Consider the following 20,801-nt stretch of genomic DNA (forward strand, 5'->3'; position numbering starts at 1 on the left):
GTACAGAGAAAGTGGATCGAGAAACGTTGCTCTCCGTCTCTCACAATACTCAGACTCAGGGACACCCAACGAGGCTGAACGGTGAAAGATTCAGGACAGAGAAAGTGCAGCACTTTCCCCACCGACGAACTGGCGGAAGAGGCTGCTGGCGGGGCGGGAGGGGGCTCTTGGGCGGCATCCTGCCGGCGGGTTGCCCCGGGGGCATCTGCTTGGCCGCGGTGGGCAGAGGATCCGGCAGCCGCTCCGCTCCTGTTCTCGGGGAGCCCAGCTGGACGCCCTTGCAGCAGGCGGGAAAGCGCTTCTGCAGCCCAGGGGCCTCCCGGAGTTCCTTCGGCCGCTCACCGGCCGGAAGCCGCCTTCCCGCGCGGAGCCCGGGCGCTCCGGGGGGCGTGGCCTAACTGTGTCGGGTCAGTCCCCGCCCCAACCACCGCGATTCTTCCGCCAGCAGCCAATCCGCTTCGGGGGGCGTTCCCTCCCATTCAGGATTCCTCGTCCGGCTTGGAGGGTATGTAACAGCTGCTTCCCAGCGCGTCCCCCCGAGGTGCCCTTTGGAAAGCGGGGGGCTGGCGGGGGAGGGGCTGCGGAGCCGGGCCGCGAGGTGGGGAGGGGAAGTTGCTTGGCTCGCTCGCCTGCCTGCCTGCCCGCCGGGCGCGGCGCCTTCTCTCCGGCGCGGCTCCGGATTCCGCTCTGTCCCAAAGCGGCCGAGGGAGGAGCGAGGGACCCTCCGCCTCTCGGCGCCCCCTCGCCCCTCTTTCCCCCGAAGCAGAAGCGCTGCCGGGGGACAGAGGGGCGAGGGCGGGCTTGCAGCGCCCGCTTCTGGCCTCGGGCCGGCGGGGAGAGTTGGAAGCCCGCCGCGCACCGGCTCCCGGGCCGGATGTGGTCTCGACGCTGCTCCCTCCGCCCCTTTTCCTGGCGGGGCGGGAGGACGGCTGTTACTAGCCGGGGAGCGTCATTCTGTGGCCGAATCGCGCGTGTGTCGCGTGTCTGGGGATCCGCGGCTGCTCCCTCCCCCCCGCGGGGAAGTCTCGCTTCCGATTTCGTTTTCCGCCGCGCTCCATCCTCGCTCGCTGCCGGGCGGGCGAGGGTTCCCCCGGTGGCGCCTGTGCCGGGATGGCGCGCCTCGCTCGCCTGGCTGGCGGGCGCCCTCCTTGCAACTAACGCGGAGTTGTGGCACTTCGTCTCCTCCTCGCGCGGCTGGCTTCTGGGTGGCTCGCTTGCCAGATCCGCCGGCCGCCTTCGCATTAACTCTCCCGCTCCCACGGGGGGGGGGAGTCTCTTTAACGTGGCGTCCCGATTTTCCCACAACGAGAGGAGGCGCAAAACCTCCCACAAAAACCTGGCTGGCGTGCGATTGCCGAGGGGATCTCCGTATTATTTTTTTAATCACTTAAATCATACGCGGGGCTTGGCTGCTTTTTGGGTGTGCGTGTGAACGGGGTGCTGGGAAAACAAGGCAACGGGCAGAGAAGCGGGCGGGAGGGCGGCCCATTCGGAGGTCTTTCTCTCCCCTCCCCTCGCGCCCGTTTGCTCGGGAGTAGACGGCGCTGCGTTTCGCGGGGCTGGGCAGGAAGAGGGACGGCGGCCTCCGTTGTTTACGGCGCAGCTTTGACGGGCAGCTCCCCCCCCCCCCGAAGTGCGTGGATTTGGAGGCGGGACGCCGCGCTCTCGCCAGGATGGCCCCTACCGCTGCCATCTCGTCGAAGAGGGCCGAGCTTCCAGGGCGGGGGAGGCGCCGCCGCAATTCGGATCGTGCCGTTGGTCAGGAATGTGACTCGTAATTTCCGAGGGGAGCGGCGAGGGAGCGCGCCTTTCTCCTTGAAGCGGATTGGGGCAGGGCGGAAAACGGGCTCCGCCTCCTTCCCTGTTATGGTTGGGGGGCGGAGAGGCGGGGGGGGAGGTGACGGCTGTTTGAAAGCATCCCGGAAGTGAAACTGAAATTCGGTTGCAGGGGAGGAGTAGAATAAGAGCGATCTAAGGAGCCGGTCCCAGGGATCGTGCTCCCTCGCGACATTTCGGCAGGCTTGAGTTGCACGAGGGGTCGGTGCGCTAAAGGCCGTTGAGTCCTCCATGTGCAGAAGCAGTACATCTGCAGAGGAATCTGGCTGCCCGGCGTCCGGTGCAGTGGCTGATCCTGCAGGGCTGCTCTTGTGCCTCTAGGAAACAGAAAGGGAACATCCGACCTGTGGAATCGCAGGTACTTCAGCCTTCCTCAATCTGGCACCCTCCAGATGGAACTATGTGGGAGTTATAGTTCAGTGCATCTGGAGGGCGCCAGGTTGGCGAAGGCTAGGTAGAAGCAGAGCCGGTTTCTCTCGCCATCAGTTCTGCTATACCATTGGCTCAAATAGCGTCTCTCTTTGCCCATTGGAGTAGAAATGGTATGGGTGGGGGTTAGTTAGAGCCATGGAAGATTCACTATTGACTGTCGCAAAGATAGGAAGCACCCAGATTTAGGGCAGGTATAGGAACCCCAGAGGCCAGGGAGAAAGCTTGTGGGATGCCCAGAGACGGATGGGCTTGGGGTGGGATGGAGCAGAGCTCCTGGCGCTTTTGCCTTTCAAAAGAGGAATCTGGGACTCTCTGCCACCTTCCTGCAAGAGCTGCCACAACAAAGCTCATCTCTCCATCCTGCCTTGTGCAGAACCTCAGGGAGGGCTAGGACACATCTTCCTCCTTGTACAAGAAAAAGGGGTGGAGGCTGTTGAACAGCCAGCATTGTGGCTTCTGTCTGTGTGTCTTGGGGGCTCTGGTTTAAAAGTTGTTCCTGGAGAGAACAGTTGCTTTGCATGCAGAAGGGCCAGGTCCCATCCTTGGCATCTGCTGGAAGGGCAGGGAGAGATGCTTGAGGAGCTGCTGAGCTTGGTGGACCCACAGTCTGACTTAATGTAAGGCAGCTTTGCTGGTTGCTCTGTTCCCTTCTTCCATCATGACTTGAATGCCAAATACCTTTGAATGCTGTGGGCGCCTTTCATTTCCCCCTCAGTGTTTGTCCTGCCTGCCCGTGTTTCCTCACCAGCTCCAGGACCCCTGAGAAGGCACTTGATGAGTCTCTGTCATCCTTTGCTCCTAGGTGAGGCATGTCTTCACCCATAAGGCTGCTTTAAAACAACAATAATAATACGAAGCCTGGCAGATAACTCCCATATGGGGGAGGGTTGCAACATTTGGGGGTTTGTGGGGGAAGGTGAGTATTAGGGAGCATATTATAGAGGTACAGTCGTACCTCGGAAGTGGAACAGAATCTGTTCCAGAAGTCTGTTCTAATTCTGAAATGTTCAGCTTCCAAAGCACGGCTTCTGATTGGCTGCAGGAAGCTGCAGAAGCCCCAGCGGACGTTCGGATTCCGAAAGAACGTTCGAAAGCTGAAACACTCACTTCTGGTTTTCAGTCGTTCGGGAGCCAGAACGTTAGACTCCCAAGGCGTTTGGGAGCCGAGGTACGATTGTATATGAAATTATGCAACTCATGGAGAAAGTGGAACCCAGTGGGGTTGTGCCATGAAGCCAAAGGTTGGAGGATTCAGGATAGACAGAGGACTTTTTCACACAGCACACTTTGTTTATTTATGTACTGCATTTATATGCCACCTTTATCTTCCTATGAGCTCAAGGTGGTTGTACATGGTTATCTTCCTAATTTGATCCATACAACAACCTAGTGAGGAAGGTGACTGGCCCAAGGTCACCCAGGGAGCTTTGTGGCTGAGTGGGGGGTTGTGGCCACCAACTTGGATGGAGGCTTTGCAAAGGAAAGGGGTTTAAACAAACTCGGGGAAGAGCAGGCTCTCAGTAGCTAGTAGCCACAATGACCATTACAATGACCCTCTTGGAGGCGGCATCTCCTGAATATCAGTTACCTGGATTTGCAGGTGAACAGAGTGCTCCTCATGCCCTTTTGGTGGGCTTCCCCTGATGGGCATCTGGGTGGCTCTTGCGAGGAGGACAAGATGCTAGACAGGATGGGCCTTTGGCCTGATCCAACACGGCGTGTCTTCTGTTCTTCAAAGCAATCTTTTCTAGTCTTTAGGGGCAGTAAATTCTCCTGGAGTTCAGTCTGTAAATCAAAGCAGAGGACTGTTTTATGAGGAGTCAAATCCAACCCTGTTAAGTTCAAGTGGTAGGTTTCAAGTTGTTTTTTAACTCCTTGATCTCAACAGGAAGTGGTTTTTACTCTTGCTCCACTGGTCTTTGACAATCATACGTAACTCTTTCTCTCTTTCAGACTTCAGCATTTTTCTTTTGCTGCCTGCAAAATTTTGAAGGATCTCCTTTTCCTCTTGGTGGTGTTGGGGTGTCAGAACCGATACAGTGCAGGGAGGCAATAAAACATCAAGGGCTTGGGGCAAAAGTTACTTAGGAGAACTAAACAAGCTTCAGTGGGACAATATTATTTCATCCGTGTCTTCCCTACCTTCGTAACTTTATGATAGCTGTTGTGTGACGATGCCATTGCAGGCTGAGGTAACACCCAGTGAATTTCATGGTTGTGTAAGGATTTGGATGCAGGTTTTCTCAGTCTGGATCCCAACTGTCTGGCGCAGAGCTTTCCAAAGTGTGTGTCATGACACATTGTGTTGGCTGCAGTGTGTAGGTGTGTATCACGAATGCTCCCTGCGCTCCTCCCGGGGCTGGAAAGAGGTTAGTTTAACCTCCGGTTTGCTAGTAAAACTGAATTACCGTGTCACAAAATGATGCATGTCTAAAAAATGTGTCACCAACATGAAAAGTTTTGAAAGCTCTGGTCTAGAACACAGCTTTTGGGAGAAACCCCCCCACAGAATTGGACCAGCGTTTTCAATAGTGTTAGATAGATAACCAAGGTGTCAAACAGCCAGGGCTGCTGCAACAAACAGCTGTGCAAGCCTTTGGGCAGCAGAGACATGAAAGGGCATCAGAGGAGGGAGGGACAGAGGGCAGTGTTGCCCACGGCACGTCTGACTGTTAATCAAGGCACCCCAGGGTGCCATGGCACACTTGCTGAAAAACCACTGCCTTAAACCAAGGTTGTGGTCACCAAAACGGAATGTATAGTTGCCATTTTTCCTATTTTTCATATGATGGGCTGGCTATGATTCTCAGTTAACCATCTGGCTAGTTCACTGCCAACCTTGAGCTAGGTTAAGAGCTTGGAGAACTTAAAGAAGAAAAGTCACTTGATTGAGGGACAGTCTGCATATATATTGGCCTATTCCGCCCTGTTCAGGCAGAACAGAAAAAGCAATTTGGTTCCAGAAATTCATTCTGATTTTGCAGATAAAACGGAATTCTACAAAATGGGATATTAGTGTGTGAAAACAGTTCAGAGCCAATGATCCCTAGATGACTAAGATGACAGGTGCCATCCTGGCGCCCAGGCATCTTCACTTGGTTGCAAGCGGTTGAAAGCCAGGTGCAAAATGTGCCTGGCTAATTTCAAACACTGGGTCGATCTGCTTTTTCTGTCATGTTTATGAGAAGGGCATGAAGGCAGTGGTCCTCCTCAGGAGCTGATACTCACAGGTGCTTTTAGATGTGGAGGTTTTATGTAGCTAATGTGGCCAATCACTGATGGCAGACTTGGTTATCCATGAATTAGTCCACTTTTCTCTACCTTTTTAAAGCCATCACACTGAATCAAATCCTAGAGGTTTCCAGCTAAGTGAATATAATTATTTCCCCACATTTAGCTTAGGCGCCGTCTTCTGAGGGACAGAGTTTCTATTAATTCAAGCCCAGTCATGTTGGCTGATTTATTTTTACTTCTTTTTTTTAAAGAGTCAGGCTAATGTGAACGTCTGCTGTGCAGCAGCTGCAAGTCGGAGGTGTTCCTGGTGACGGAAGCGGCTTAATTGCTAGTAGCTTTATCCATGTGGGAAAATGTGTGGACAAGCAATGCTCTGAGCATGTGTGGCTGCCATCTTCACAATTATGGGATTTGTTGGGTGATGATGCACCACTTTGGAGCTTCTTGGGCAATGCTTGTGTTTGCTGCTTCCAGGATAAAATCATGCTCCCAAATAGTGGATCTGAAATCCAAGAAGCAGCCTCCTCTCATGTATGCTGTGATGAACTTGGGCATAAGCAGAGACTGTGTCACCTTCCTGCCCTTTGATCTGGCCCAGATATCATTGTTGGAAGGAGTGGGTGAGTTTAATATGTAACTACTGGTGACAGCTGGGTGGAATCCTAGAATTGCAGAGTTGGAAGGGACCCCAAGAGTCATCTAGTCCAACCTCCTGCAATGCAGGAATCTTAGCAAAAACATCTATGACAGGCGGTCATCCAACTTCTGCTTAAAAACCTCCAAGGAAGGAGAGTCCATAACCCCTGAGGAAGTCTGTGCCACTGTCAAACAGCTCTTGTTACTTTTTCCCAGGATGACAAGGAGTACTCTTCGGGTTTGGTCAGCAGCTACAAATGCCCCTAACAGATACTTCTTTCAACCCACATTGTACCAGCTTCCTTGCAAAAACATCATGGGGGACTTTGTCAAAAGCCTTACTAAAATCAAGATACGCTATGTCCACAGCATTAGGTTAGGGGAGTAAACAATCACTTCTTGTTTTTAAGCAGGAACTGTAATGTAATTGTGCCTTGTGGAGTGCTTGTATTCAGTGTTCTAGCCAGCCATGCCTTCTCTCGGGATACTCCATTCCATTACAGCTGTACCTTGGTTCTCTCAGACCAAAGCTTTGCATGAAATCACATGTGGGAGAGGCTTCTCCCTGATTTGGGTGCTAGCCCATTTCCCTTCTGACCAGTGCTTTTTAAAAAAGAAAATAGGTGACAGTACTGCATATCCTTGAGTACCCCCAGAAAAAACATTGCTTCTGACCATTCTATGTCAAGCAGCTCAACAAGTCCCTACAAGATGCAGTTGCAAGAATAATTTTTTGGGGAGCATGCAAATGTGGAAGGACCATAGCTCAGCAATAGAGCTGCTGTTTTTGCACACAGAAGACACCAGGTTCAGTCCCTGGCATCTCCCTGCCTGAAACCCTGGAGAGCTGCTGCTCGTCCGTGGACAGGACTGAGCTTGGTGGGCCAAGTGTCTGGCTTATGGATGTAGTGAGCTGCCTAATTCCATTTCTTCTTGTTGCTCTGTGGTTTCTGCCATTCCATAATGTAGATGGGCTGTTTTCTTTTGCATCTGTAGTGTGTATATGTATACATAAATAGGCAAGAGGATGCATTAAGACATGGAACCAGACCCACACAGCAGGAGAGAATGTTCATCGTACCAGTGACTGGTGGTCTGTGCATTTTGCTGCACCTGTGCTCTTTTTTTGTAGACAAACACACATATTGAGCCCCGTCTTTTGATACTTTCACTCACACACAGTTCTGAGTATATTTTCATGGCACTGGGAGCATCAGAAACATTATGCCCTCTTCTAAGGAGTTCCTAGCTGGAAAATCATTAGTTTAATGCAGTGGTTACAAACTTCATACACCACCTTGAGCTCCTTGGAAGAAGAAGGTGGTATATAAATGTAATAAATAAATAAATAATACATACACGGAGAGATAAACTGTACTTTACAGAATTTTGCTGTTCTGGAAGTTGTTTTTGTTACAAAAGCAGCCTATAAACTCATGCCACCTGAAGGTTTGGAATGGACTCCTACATGTCAGAGCCTGGGTAGCTCAGCTGGTAGAGCATGAGACTCTTGCTCTCAGGGTTATGGGTTCAAGCCTCACATTGGACAAAAAGATTCCTGCATTGCAGGGGCTGGACTAGAAGTCCGCCATGGACCCATCCAACTCTACAATTCTATAATGTGTTTCATTTGATCAGAACTGCGACTCAAGACATACATCATTGACTTGGAGAGGCAGGTTGTGTTGCTACCCTTTAAACTGGATGTTCAGGTGTGAGTGTACATGAATGTAGGTTTAGGATGGGCAGGTGTCTTACCTCCGGAAAAAAGCAAAGCTGATGTAAGAGCAAATGAGTTTTCTAAGACTGCAATTTCCCAAACCAGTCATTGTGTACATAAATCTCTTGTGTGATGATGCACCAGCATTAAAGTTTGGGGGTGGGGGAGAGCATTTGCAAGCTAACTATACACATTTTTAAAACATACTTAGCGTTGTTTTGGTGGCTGGGCTCTCTTTTTGCTTAAAAATGTGCTTCCCCAGTGTATATATTAAAAAGAGGACAGATAGCAAGCAAAGTAGTTTTTGTTTTTGGTCTGCAGATGTATAGCGATCATTGTGAGGACTGAATTTGTATGTAACACTGCAGCTTGCTGTGTTCAACTGGTCTTGTGTGTACAGTACTTGGTTTGGGACAATTCTTTGGGAATTGGCTCTCATGATGCTGACAAGGTGTCCTGAATGTTTTTAAGAATTCAATATTTTCTGGGGTTTGTTGCCTGTGACAATGAAAACAGTCAGGAGATCCATTTGAGTATTCTCAGGGTATCAAACTCTGTGAAGTTTAAATTCTGTGACTGACTTAAATAGGTGGTACAAGTCTATACATGTTTCCTTGGAAGTAAGGACCACTGAACAGAGCAGGAGTTATTCCGAGGTAAGAATGCATAGGATTGCAACAGTTCTTTATTGCCAGAGGCTAGAAACTTGAATGCTAACAATCCTTTGGAAATCCCCGTAAACACAAGGGGGACTTGATAAATGTTCTTCCTAACCCCAAGCTGTCGGACCTTCTGCGCACCAATATTTTCAGAAATTATTCCCGGCGACTGTTTTTCGCGGGCATTTCTACTTCGCGGCCGTATGGTAGCTCTGGCAACCTGTTGCCCCGGGGCCGCCCGCCTTCCTCCCGAGAGCGCGCGCTGTGGCGCTGCTCGCCTGCGTTTGTCTGGCGCGCGGCGGCGTCAGCCGGGGGTCCTCGAAGCGCGCCCCGCTGCGGCGTGTTGGCGGCGCCGCGTTCCCGGCCGGGGCCCGCGCGCGCCTGGCCGCCCTTTGCCGAGGCCGCTGCGCCGCTTTGGCCGCCACGAGCCGCGATGTAAACATTCCACAAAAGGGCTCCTGCAGCCACCCAGGTGGGCGGGGCTGCCTCTCCGCCTACTCGAGCGACGGCTTCCTCCGCCACCAGCGGGCCTGGGGCCGTGCTTCGCCATCCAATGGGCGAACGGGAAGGGCGGGCCTTTGATTCCGATACGGAATTTTTTTTAGCCTTCTCCCCCTTCCTCCTACAACCCTCCTTTCGCATCCCCTTCCTGGGAACCGTCGCCCAATCGAGGCAGCGGAAGCTGGCCAGCGCCGCGCGGCAATTGGCGCGGAGGCCGAGCGGCGTCAGCGCCGCCCAATGGCCGTGCGGGAGGCCGCCCCGGGGGCAGGGGAGAGGCGGGATTTCCCAAGGAACAGAGAAGCGGGCAGTGCTCGGCGGCGGCGGCCGTCCTGAGGCGGTTGGTCTGGGCAACCTGCTCCCTTGCTGCTGCCTTCGCTTCCCTTCGCCCGCTTCCCTTCGAGCGGCGCCCCCGCCGCGAGCTGCCTCGCCGCCCTGCTCGGTGTGGGGGACGCGGGGCGGGCAGACGGAGGCCTGGCTTGGCCTTCGGCTCCTGACGAGGCTCCCAGCCCCGCCGCCTGAGGAGAAAGCGGCAACGGCGGGGAGCGAGAGGCGGCGGGCGCCTTGAGCGCGAGGAGGACGGCAAGTACGAGGCGGCGGCGGCGCTGAGGTGAGCAGAAGGCGCGAGCGGCTGGGCGCGCGCACGCGCGCTGACAAGACCCGTGGCGGGCGGGCGAAGGGGAGCGTGGTGCGCGCGCAGTGTGTGGAGGGGCGTGGCTTCGCGCCTGTGTCGCGCGCGCCATCCGTTGAAAGCGGGAGAGGGAGGGAGGATGGAGGGAGTGGAAGCGATTCGTTCGGTCATCGGCACTAAGGCGGTGTCGGCCCCTATTCTTGTTCCCGCGCCGCCAATCCTAGGCGGTTCTGGCTGCCTGGCCCGCCCCCAAGTTTCCCTTTCCCGGCCGGCTCTCTTCAGTCTCCCCCCACCCTGCTTATTCGCGATGCATTGTGGCTCCGCCCCCTCGGGGAGGGGGGCGGGGGGCGCCGCCGGGTGGGCGGGGCCTCCCTCTCTCTCTCCGGTGGCGCTTCCGCGGCCGCCGGCGCCGCCTCTGTTCCCCTTCCCCCCTCGGTAGTTTCGCCTAGGGTGATGCGGCCCCTCTTGCGGGCCGTGGTCGCTGCAGTCGGGAGTTTGGGTCCTTTAAAAATAAAATAAAATCAAAAATTATCACTCTTCCTGGAATTCTGCTTCACTTTCACGACGAAGAGGAGGAGAGCTGCTTGTCCTGCAAGCCTAGCCCCGATTACTTGGGAGTAAGACCAAGAGGACTCATTGTTATTATTATCATTACCATTTATTAAATTTGTATACCGCCCTTCATCCGTAGATCTCGGGTAGATAAAAACACAAAATGCTTTAAGAAATAGAACAGAACAAAACAATAATCCCCCCTCCCTTCCTGCAAGCACATTTAAAAGAATATAGGATGCTAGCCAGCCAAAGGCCTTTTTGAAGGGGAACTTTTTCACCTAAGTATAATGAAAATGCCAGACGAACCTCCCTGGGGAGAACATCCCAGGAATGTCGCTATCCTGATGGCTCACTTTCACTTCAGCTCCAGTGCTCAGGAATGGAAGGCAGGGAAAGCTTGAGTGGATGAGGAAGCGTGGCTAAATGAATGGATGTATTTGCTTTTTCTTCTTGTCAGTGTGGGCACAAAGCTCTTCAATGTGTGGCTGGTAAAAAACCTGGCTAGCAGCTCGGGAGCGCAGGAACAGCCATCCTCTCATTCCACGTGCCTGAGAAGCAGCTGCAGGAAGTAGTAGCTGCCTGGGCACCACCTCATGGCTTTCCAGGCGAGAGCTATGGCAGTCGTAAAAGCCCCCTTTAAAGGACCTTATCCGAGGTCATCAGGGTGAAGTTGGGCTGTTGCCAGAAGAGCGGATGGTGACAGACCCTGGAGGCCCCTTGTAATGCAACCAATCACTTTGAATCCTTCCTTAATCACTCAGTTCTTACACTGATGCCTTTTGTCCTCAGATGCCCGAGTGTGAACAGAGGCAGCACATTTTGCTTTTCCAGACACTGGGTTGTGCTTAAATGGGGTTCACTGCCATTAAATATGCTCTTTAAATAGAAAGTGTGCAATTTTTAAGCGTGGCTGTTTAAAAATAATGGTGTTTGTGTTGTGGAATTTAGAGAGCAGCCAGCTGGCAGTTACTTTCCTCTATTTTAGGAATGCAATTGGATATCTAGAAGAGTTGGTTATAAATAATACATAACTATTAAAATGATTTTTTTAAAGTGACTGTTTTTCACTTTGAAAAAATTGCTGTGTAAGTTTCTAGATTTCTTCAAACCTTGTGTAAATATTTTACATGTTGTGTGCAATGTTATTGAATTTAATTTATTTATTCAGTTTTTTGCTGTCATGGATACAACCATGTCTCTCCACTTGAAGTGCAGTTATAGAAATAGATCATACTAGTTCTCTTAAAGGTTCCATCGTATTCTATGCTATGGTTTCAGGGCAGAGTGGTTTTGTGCTTCATTTACAGGGATGGAGAACCTGTGGATCTCTAGATGTTCTTAACCATGCCAACTGAGGCTAATAGGAGTTGCAGTGCAACATCTGGAGGGCCACAGGTTCTCCATCCCTGCCAAAAGCATTTTGTCATTAGTTACTATCGGTTTGGTTTTGTGGGGGATGGAGGGATAGGTCAGCATAGGGTCAGGATATTAAACTTCTCAACTCAAATCTACATACGTGTTATACTCATTCATTTTATTAAAACTGCATCTTGCCTTCTTCAAGGAGCTCAATTTAGCATACAGTTTCCCTTGTCTTTCCTTCAGAACGTCCCTATGAGGTAAGTTAGGCTGAGTGAAAACGACAAGTCCGTAGTCACCTCTTGAACTTTACAGCTGAATTGGGGTTTGAAACTGGGTCTGTCCAGTCCTGTCCTACACTCTGACCACTCCACCACACTGGCTGGGAGTAATCCGCTGGGAGGAAGCTCCACTGAGCTCAGTTGGCCTTCTGAGTAGGCACATACAGGATAGTTGGGCATAGAATATCATTTTCATGTTGACCTAAGTTCTGCATAGCCATATTTTATGTTTACTTCACTTCCATGCTTGAGTGGGCTTATAACAAAGCAATAACAATAACATAAAGTCTTAGGACTTTATAATAAAAAAATATAGGGGAGTGATGTTATAGGCGGTTTAGATCAGGGAGCATGTGAAATTACTACTGGCCGTTATGTGGTCAGTTACACAAATGGTGTGCTACAATATCACCAAAAACATACAAACATAGTTTTATTGGAAACAGGAAATAAATTTCTTACTGTATGTTGATGCTTCTGATTTGTAAATCTCATGCCTCTATCTGCATTAATGAAATCTAGAGTGGTTTGTTGCTATGAGTGATATTGATTGTAAAAGTACTTCAGTGCAGCTGCATTAATATAACAGGGTTTGTGCTTTATAAACAAACTTGCTGACTCCTAGTGCAAAAGGCTAGGATTTAGACCTCTGAATATGTACTTGTGACTTTATCATGCAGAAATCTGAAGTTCTTTACTGATAATTCATTCTCAATAGCCCTATTCAGGCAGCCTATTGCCCGGTCTATTAATCACCCAAGGGAGACTGATGGGAATGAGCATGCTAGCTTCATGCCCCCCATCCTGTCATCAACTTGTGGACGGCAACTATGAAGCTGGGGACTTCTGTATCTCTGAAAATTCCCGCAATTTTTAAAAATTATTACAGTGGTGCTTTGGTTTACGAACTTAATCCATTGTGGAAGTCGGTTCTTAAACCAAAGCATTCTTAAACCAAGGCGTGTTTTCCCATAGCAGCGGGGGACTCAATTTACAAATGGAACACACTCAACAGGAAGCGAAACATGTTCTTATTCCAAAGCAAAGTTCACAAACCAAAACACCTACTTCCAGGTTTTCAGCGTTCTTAATCCAAGTTGTTCATAAACTAAGCTGTTCTTAAATCAAGGTACCACGGTATTTGGAAAAACTGTGTTCTAAAATGCATTGGGACCCACAGCCTACATAAGTTGGTTTTGTCTACTTAAAAGTAATTAGATTTTTAAAAATTAAATTAAAACTTTACATTTTTAAAATTTAAAAAATTCAGATTTTACTTCAGTATAGCCATACAGTGGTACCTCAGTTTTTGAATGTAATCCATTCCAGAAGACCTTTCAAATTCTGAAACGTTCAAAAACCGAAAACTCAATAGCTGACAGCTAGGCCTCAGGATCTTACACCCAGTGGAAGCTGCGTGGCATGTTCGACTTTCAAAGCGTGTTTGAAAACCAAAGCATTTACTTCTGGGTTTATGGCATTTGAAAACCGAAATATTCAGCAATGGAGACGTTCGAAAACCGAGGTACCACTGTATTCCACAGTTATAAATGAGTGAAATGGTTATAAAAAATTGGTATGTTGCCTCTTGCCTTTACTTTGGTCATATCCAAGAGGGGATAAGGTAATTGCTGATGAATTGCTTATTATCAATTTCTTCCTTCAAGGATTCCACAGTGACATTTTATCCTTTTAACGACAACCTTCTGCTGTAGTTTGCAGGGGAGATAGTGATTCTTAGACTTTCCAGGAGGCTTCACAACTGGAGCTTCAGGATAGAACAGGGATAGGCAAACTAAGGCCCGTGGGCCGGATGTGGCCCAATTGCCTTCTCAATCAGCGTGTTTTTACATGAGTAGAATGTTTCCTTTTCTTTAAAATGCATCTCTGGGTTATTTGTGGGCATAGGAATCGTTCATCCTGCCCCCCCCCCATATAGTCTGGCCCACCACATGGTCTGAGGGATGGTGGACCAGCCCACAGCTGAAAAAGGTTGCTGACCCCTGGGATTGAGGCTGGTTGTCTTCATACTGGGCAGAAGGTGTATTACTGCTACTGACTGCTCTCAAAACCTAGTGCAGAGTGAAAAAAGAGCCCTTTCCCCTCCTTGCTGCCCTTTGGAACTTAGGCAAATTGTGGGATCCTTCTTAGCACTGGAGCTACTCACAAGCATGCTGCGAGCAGCCATTGCATGTCTCTTAGCCTAAGGGTGGCAAAGGATGGTGCTGACTCCTCCCTTTTCTTGATTCTTTTGCCTGTGTCAGAGGACAAGATTCAGAATGTTATTTAATTTTATTATGTTTCTGTTGCGCCCTTCCTCCAAAAATCTCAGGTACACGGTTATTTTCCCGCCACCACCAACTTAATCTTAATCTTCCCAACAACCCTGTCAGGGAATTAGGTTAATGTCACCTATTGAGCTTTATATCTGAGTGGCTTGAACCTGACACTTCACCATACAGGTTTATAGCTGTTTTTCTCCCCTACGTGGCATGAAGCACATTATTTGGTGGAGGAGAGTGGCCTCTCACTTCACAGACATAGGCAAATGCAGTTGCCAGGAAGAGGGCAATCTGGCACCTGCACCTGTAAAACCCTGGTGTATATCTTTTGAGTAGGAGGACATTGCCCTTGATTAATTTGTAAATGTTTGTGCCCTTATATTTGGATCAGTCTGAAATGCCTGTTAGGGAAATGGTCATTTTTAATAATAATAATAATAATAATAATAATAATAATAATAATAATAGTTTTTATTTATACCCTGCCCTCCCCAGCCAAGGCCAGGCTCAGGGCAGCTAACAAGTAATAATAAAAACAAGCTGAATGAATACAAACTTAAAAACAACATTAAAATACAACATTAAAATATTGAAACATTAAACTGCAGCCTCATCACAGGAGGAGAAAGGAAAAGAAAGGGGGAGGGAATCAAATTGGCTCCTAGCCAAAGGCCAGGTGGAACAACTCTGTCTTACAGGCCCTGCGGAAAGAAATCAGATCCTGCAGGGCCCTGGTCTCATGAGGCAGAGCGTTCCACCAGGCCGGAGCCAGAGTTGAAAAGGCCCTGGCTCTGGTTGAAGCTAATCTAACTTCCTTAGGGCCCGGGACCACTAGGGTGTTGCTATTTATCGACCTTGAGGCTTTCCGTGGGGCATACTGGGAGAGGCGGTCCCGTAGGTACGAGGGTCCTAGGCCGTGAAGGGCTTTAAAGGTCAAAAGCAGCACCTTAAATCTGACCCTGTACTCCACTGGGAGCCAGTGCAGCTGGAAAAGCAGTGGGTGAATATGCTCCCATGGCAGGGACCCTGTGAGGAGCCTGATCAGGGAGTGTGCCTCATATGTGCTACTGTACTTTGCCAGACTATGGTGTCCTCTTAAAACTGTCCTTTTCCCCTTTCCATTTCTTACATATCTTTCTTCCTGAGTAGTGGTTTGAAATCAGTGGATAAAGTTCATTCTTTCTAGTGAGTGCAAATCATATGTGTCAGAGGCTCAGGAGCAGAAGAGCAGGGGAGAGAGCAAATAGAGAGCGGAGGAGAGGAATCAGAGGGGAGCGTAGGGGAATATGACAGTGGACCGAGAGATTCCATGAGCTTCTCCAGCGAATCAGAAGATTCCCAGGAGGGGGCGCCTATGGTAAGGGCGAGGCGAATCCCAGGAGGGACGATCCATAAACAAGGAACCAGAGGGGAGTCTCAAAGGAGTAGCGGAGGAGTAGGGCCAGTTTCCCCACCAGAGCACAGTGGGGGGGAAGAGTCACGTGAGTCAGGACCAGCTTCTCCTCCATCGGGGAGTGGGGAGATGGAGGGAAGGCCAGGTCCAGCTAGCCTCCCCGAAAGGGGGAGCAGTGACACAAGTGTAACGGTCAGAAGGAAAGTGGGAGGCTGCGCGCGCGCGCCAAGTTCAAATGTGGAGGAGCGCGGGACAGCAGAAAACCCGGATTGGGAGCCAGGTCCTAAAGCCCGAAAGAGGGGGGGGGGAGGAGTCGGGAGAATCAGCGTCAGAAGAATCTCGGAGGGCTGAGACTCCGACTAGCAGAAGGACCCAGAGAAAGAAGGAACAGAGGAAGAGGTGGAGTAAGGCTAGAATCTTAAGCTGGTGTCAGGGGGGAGGAGATTCAGATGGGACTTCTACGGTCTGATGGATAGATGTAGCGTTGCGCGCTGCGCGTCTGGAAATGAGACTGAACTTCAATAAAGACTTTTTAACTTGAGCAAGAAGCAGCGTTGGTCTTGTGTGAGCTGGGACCTTGGGCAGCGCTGACAATATGCAATGGGGAATGGAAAAAATCTGCTTTTGGCTGATGAAAAAGGTTTGATTTGTGTAATGATGACATTTGAATTTAAGCTAATTCCACCTGCTAATTGCTGATGCTACAATTCTTTTCCATGCTAAGGTTGGGGTGAGTTGTATTGCAAATGATGCTGGATATACTACGTTGTTCTATAACTGTGTGCCTTATCTCTATCTCTACATTTTAAGTATTAGAAGTTGATATTTTTAAAATTATGGTACTTAATCTTCTGGGTGAAATTTTACTCTTTGTTGTCTTAACTAGAAATTTGTGTTGTTCCTTTGAAAAACACAGTTGGTGGTTTGTTTGTTTGTTTGTTTGCTTGCTTGCTTGCTTGCTTGCTTGCTTGCTTGCTTGCTTTTTTCATTTTCAAGCAATTCCCAAATCCCTGTTACAAGTTTGGGATCTACTTCTGAATGGTGACTATTACAGCAGCTGTCTGACCTTGCCTAACCTCTGGGCAAATCAACAGCATGTGTTCTAATGGATGCAGAAGGAGAGAGAGAGTGTGTGTCTTGGGGAGCAATACATAGGAGCATCACTTCCTATAGTTAAGTGACCTAAATCTAATTAGCACTATCAACTGACATGTATGTATCTTCAGAGTTAATGGAAGGTTATGTATGTCAATAGTTTCCTTTAGCCTCCTGAGGCTTAGACCATGCAGATTAGGACAAAATTGTTTCAGTTGCTTGAAGGGATCTGGAATGAGAAACAGGAATATTTAGCATATGCGAAGCTTAGCATTCTTAGTGTTGAGCTTGTAGGTTCTGATTATGGTGCCACTGGTGGATGAATCCTGTGAGTTCTGCTTTTGGGACAGCAGCATTTTTCTATCCCTTCCTTGGTAGCCCCTTTGCCTCTTGAAAAATTGCTCCAGAGGGTTAGGAGATTCCCCAGAGCTGCATGAGAGGTAATTCGTGAACAATGCAGAATGCACTGCTACTGAATCCCAGTTCTATTGGTGAACAAAAGGCAGCCTTTAGTTCATGGAATGGTAGTTCAACTCTCAGCCACACACTGGGCTACTTTGATGTTATTGTCGTACTAAAAAGCTTGTTTTAATTTTAAACCCCCCTATTACATTGGCTCAAATTCTCATTGGCACTTTGGTTGAAAAAGGAAAATAAAGAGGATATGCCCTTTTATTTTAAAATGTAAAGCATATCACTTTCCAGAGATAAGCCACTTTGCATTGTTGAAATGTTCAAGCGGATTATATGTAAACAAGATAAATTGGCTAAAGTGAAGACGTTTGCAGAGACCAGTACAGCACAACCAGATCATCTGGAGGAAGGTGATTATGTTTTTGTCAGCATTTGATATTTGCTCTCTCTGAACCTCCCTATGTAGGGCTCAGATAGTGGCATTCTTTTTCTCCTTAACAATTACGATCTGCACAGGAAGTAATAATAACGTGTAAAGAATTCTTGACAAGACCAGTATATGTTTGAGTAGGAAGCTGTATAATAGTAAATTTTCATTTATACCCCACCCTCCCCGGCCAGAGCCAGGCTCAGGGCAGCTAACACCAGTAAAATTACAATAAAAACGGGGGGGGGGAGAGGGGGACGCAACAATTTAAAATACAGGTTAAAAATACAATTTAAAATGCAGCTTCATTTTAATAATAGCCCATAGATCAAAACCGTAAGGGGAGGGAAACATAAGGGTCAGACTGAGTCCAAACCAAAGGCTAGGCAGAACAGCTCTGTCTTGCGGGCCCTGCGGAAAGATGTCAAGTCCAGCAGGTCCCTAGTCTCTTGTGACAGAGCGTTCCACCGAGTTGGGGCCAGTACTGAAAAGGTCCTGGCCCTAGTTGAGCCCAATCTAACCACCTTGCGACTTAGGACCTCCAAAATGTTGTCATTTGTGGACCTTAAGGTCCTCTGCGGGGCATACCAGAAGAGGCGGTCCTGTAGGTCAAAACCAGCACCCTGTACACCACCGGGAGCCAGTGCAGTTGGTAAAGCACTGGATGAATGTGATCCCATGGAAAGGACTCCGTAAGGAGCCTCGCCACAGCATTCTGCACCCACTGGAGTTTCTGGGTCAGCTTCAAGGGCAGCCCCGCGTAGGGTGAGTTACAATAATCAAGCCTGGAGGTGACCGTCGCATGGATCACTGTGGCCAGATCAGGGCGAGAAAGGTAAGGGACCAATGCTTAATACGGCGGAGATGGGAAAATGCCACCTTTGCTGTGGCCGCAACCTGCGCCGCCATGGAAAGGCAGGCATCGAAGGTTACACCCAATCTCTTGACAGAAGGCACTGGTACTAATTGAGCCCCCACAAGAGATGGAAGTTGGCCCCCCAACCCCATGTCGTCCCGACCCAGCCAGAGGACTTCCGTCTTTGAAGGATTTAACTTCAACTGGCTCCCATGCAGCTTATCCAGCCACAGCTTCCAAGCATCAGGTCAGTGTGTCCGGGGCAGAGTCAGGGTGGCTGTCCATCAACAGATAAAGCTGGGTGTTATCAGCATATTGATGACAACCCAGCCCAAAGCTCCGGACAATCTAGGCAAGGATATTGAAAAGCATCAGGGAAAGGATTGCACCCTGTGGGACTCCACACACCAAGGAGTGCCGCGGTAACAACTCCCTTCCTAGCGCCACCCTCTCTCCCTGACCTGAGATAAAGGAGCGCAGCCATTGTCGGACTGTGCTCTGAATCTCCATGTTGGCAAGGCGGTGATCCAAAAGTTTGTGATCGACCATGTCGAAGGCTGCTGACAGGTCTTAAGAGAATCAGCAGTCCTGACCCGCCTCAATCCAGCTATTTACGGAGATCATCTGTTAGGGCAACCAAAGCCGTCTCGGTCCCGTAACCAGGGCGAAAGCTGGACTGAAATGGGTCCAGAGCCGATGTTTCATCCAGAAACCTACCAAACTGTTCGGCAACCTCTCTCTCAATTACCAGGTACGGAAGATTCAAAACCAGGAGGTAATTGGATAGATCTAAAGGATCTAGAGATGTTTTCTTTAAGAGCGGATGCAACACTGCTTCCTTCAACTCACCTGGGAAAGTCCCCTGATTGGGACTGATTGATGATCTCACCCAGGTGGGCCCGCACCTCGTCTGGACACGCTCTAATCAGCCAGGATGGGCACAGGGCAAGTGGTGGGCCTTCCAGCTCGAAGGAATCTGTCTACATCGGCAGGGAGTATCCGATCAAAGTGGTCCAATATTGGACCTGGGGACAGTCGAGGGGCCTCCAGTTCTGTTACTGTATCCAAATTGGCAGGGAGGTCACGGCGGAGCAGCAAGACTTTCACCGCAAAAAAGCTCGCAAATGCCTCACAGCTATGGGTCAAATTCGTATTTATATTTGGCTGTTCCTCTAGGGTTGTTAAAGACCTAATTATTCTAAAAAGTTGCGCCTGGCGAGAGCTAGTGGATGGAAGCTGAGAAGTAAAACATCTTTGCAGCTTTCACTGCCATCTCATAGGCTTTCATAAGCGTCCTATAAGATGTTCTTGAGACTCTGTCGCAAGCACGCCGCCATACTCACTCTAGCCGTCTGAGGTCCCGCTTCATTTTCCGGAGCTCCTCAAACCAGGGGGATTCAGCGGGGTCACAGAGGGCACTTAGGTGCGAACTCATTGATGGCCACCAAGAGCCAGTTATTCTAGTTCTCGACAAGCTCGTCTAGTGAGCCGCTGGGGGAGCAGGGTCCCGCAAGGCCTGACGAAATCCATCAGGATCCATCAGTTTTCGCGGCTGAGCCCAAATAGGCTCACCACTCAAGCGGGGTGGGGGCGGGAAGTCAATCCTGGCTTTCAGAGCATAGTGATCAGACCATGGCACTTCCACATGTGAGGACGTGATCACATCTATACCCGCACCAAAAATCAAATCCAGCGTGTGGCCTGTTGGTGTGGGACCCAAAACAAACTGGGAGAGCCCTAGTGTCGCCATGGAAGACACCAGGTCCAGAGCCCGTGAGGAGGGGGTGGCATCAGTATGGACGTTGAAGTCACCCAAAACCAGTAGGTTAAGGAACTTCAAGGCCCAGCATGCTGCCACATCTAACAGGCCTGACAGGGTGGCTGCTGGTGTGCTAGGTGGTCGGTACACCAGCCAGACAGCCAAGCTCTCCTTGGTGCCCCACACTAGGCCAACACATTCAATGCTGGAGATTGGAGGTGATGGTACAGCCCTGAAAGAGCGATCCTCCCGGATTAACAACGCTACCCCTCCCCCCCGACCCACAGTCCGCGATTGGTGGAGGACGGAGAAACCTGGTGGTGTCATTTCATGCAAGGTGACTACTTCACCTTCGCACACCCAGGTCTCCGTCACGCACGCCACGTCAACCCCTTGCGAGATAAAGAAGTCTCGCAAGGTGGTGGTTTTATTGCCTATGGCCAATGACGGAAGTGGGTAATCCCTGCTCACCCTACCCACGTCCCTTGGGATGGGGCATAGATTGGAAGGGGTTCGAGGATCACCGCATCTCAAAACCCTTCGCCGATAATATCTACCCCCCACCGCCATTCCTCCCATGCCCTTCGATGGTGGCAATCCCAGCCCCCACGCTAGCCTCCCCTGTAAAGAAATGATATCCCCTCACTGACATAACATCCCTGGACCAAGTCTCCCAAATCGAAAAGGTATGATATTGAGAACTGCAGGTATGAACTGCAGAGCTTGATCAAATG

General features: G+C 49.8%; 1 protein-coding gene across 4 annotated transcripts in view; it reads left to right on the forward strand.

Annotated features, from left to right (window-relative positions):
* The first annotated feature begins 437 nt into the window (after positions 1-437).
* SIN3A (SIN3 transcription regulator family member A) overlaps positions 438-20,801 on the forward strand; it is a 59,141-nt gene continuing 38,777 nt past the window's right edge. The window contains exon 1 of one of the 4 annotated variants that reach the window (XM_053365298.1): positions 438-505. The gene's annotated coding sequence lies outside the window, so the exon portion shown is untranslated. Of the gene's footprint in view, positions 506-9,345; positions 9,626-20,801 lie in introns of those variants that run through there. The other 3 variants (XM_053365297.1, XM_053365299.1, XM_053365300.1) reach the window with 3 other exon arrangements.

The sequence above is a fragment of the Podarcis raffonei genome, chromosome 14 (assembly GCF_027172205.1).
Source record: "Podarcis raffonei isolate rPodRaf1 chromosome 14, rPodRaf1.pri, whole genome shotgun sequence".
NCBI lineage: Eukaryota > Metazoa > Chordata > Lepidosauria > Squamata > Lacertidae > Podarcis > Podarcis raffonei.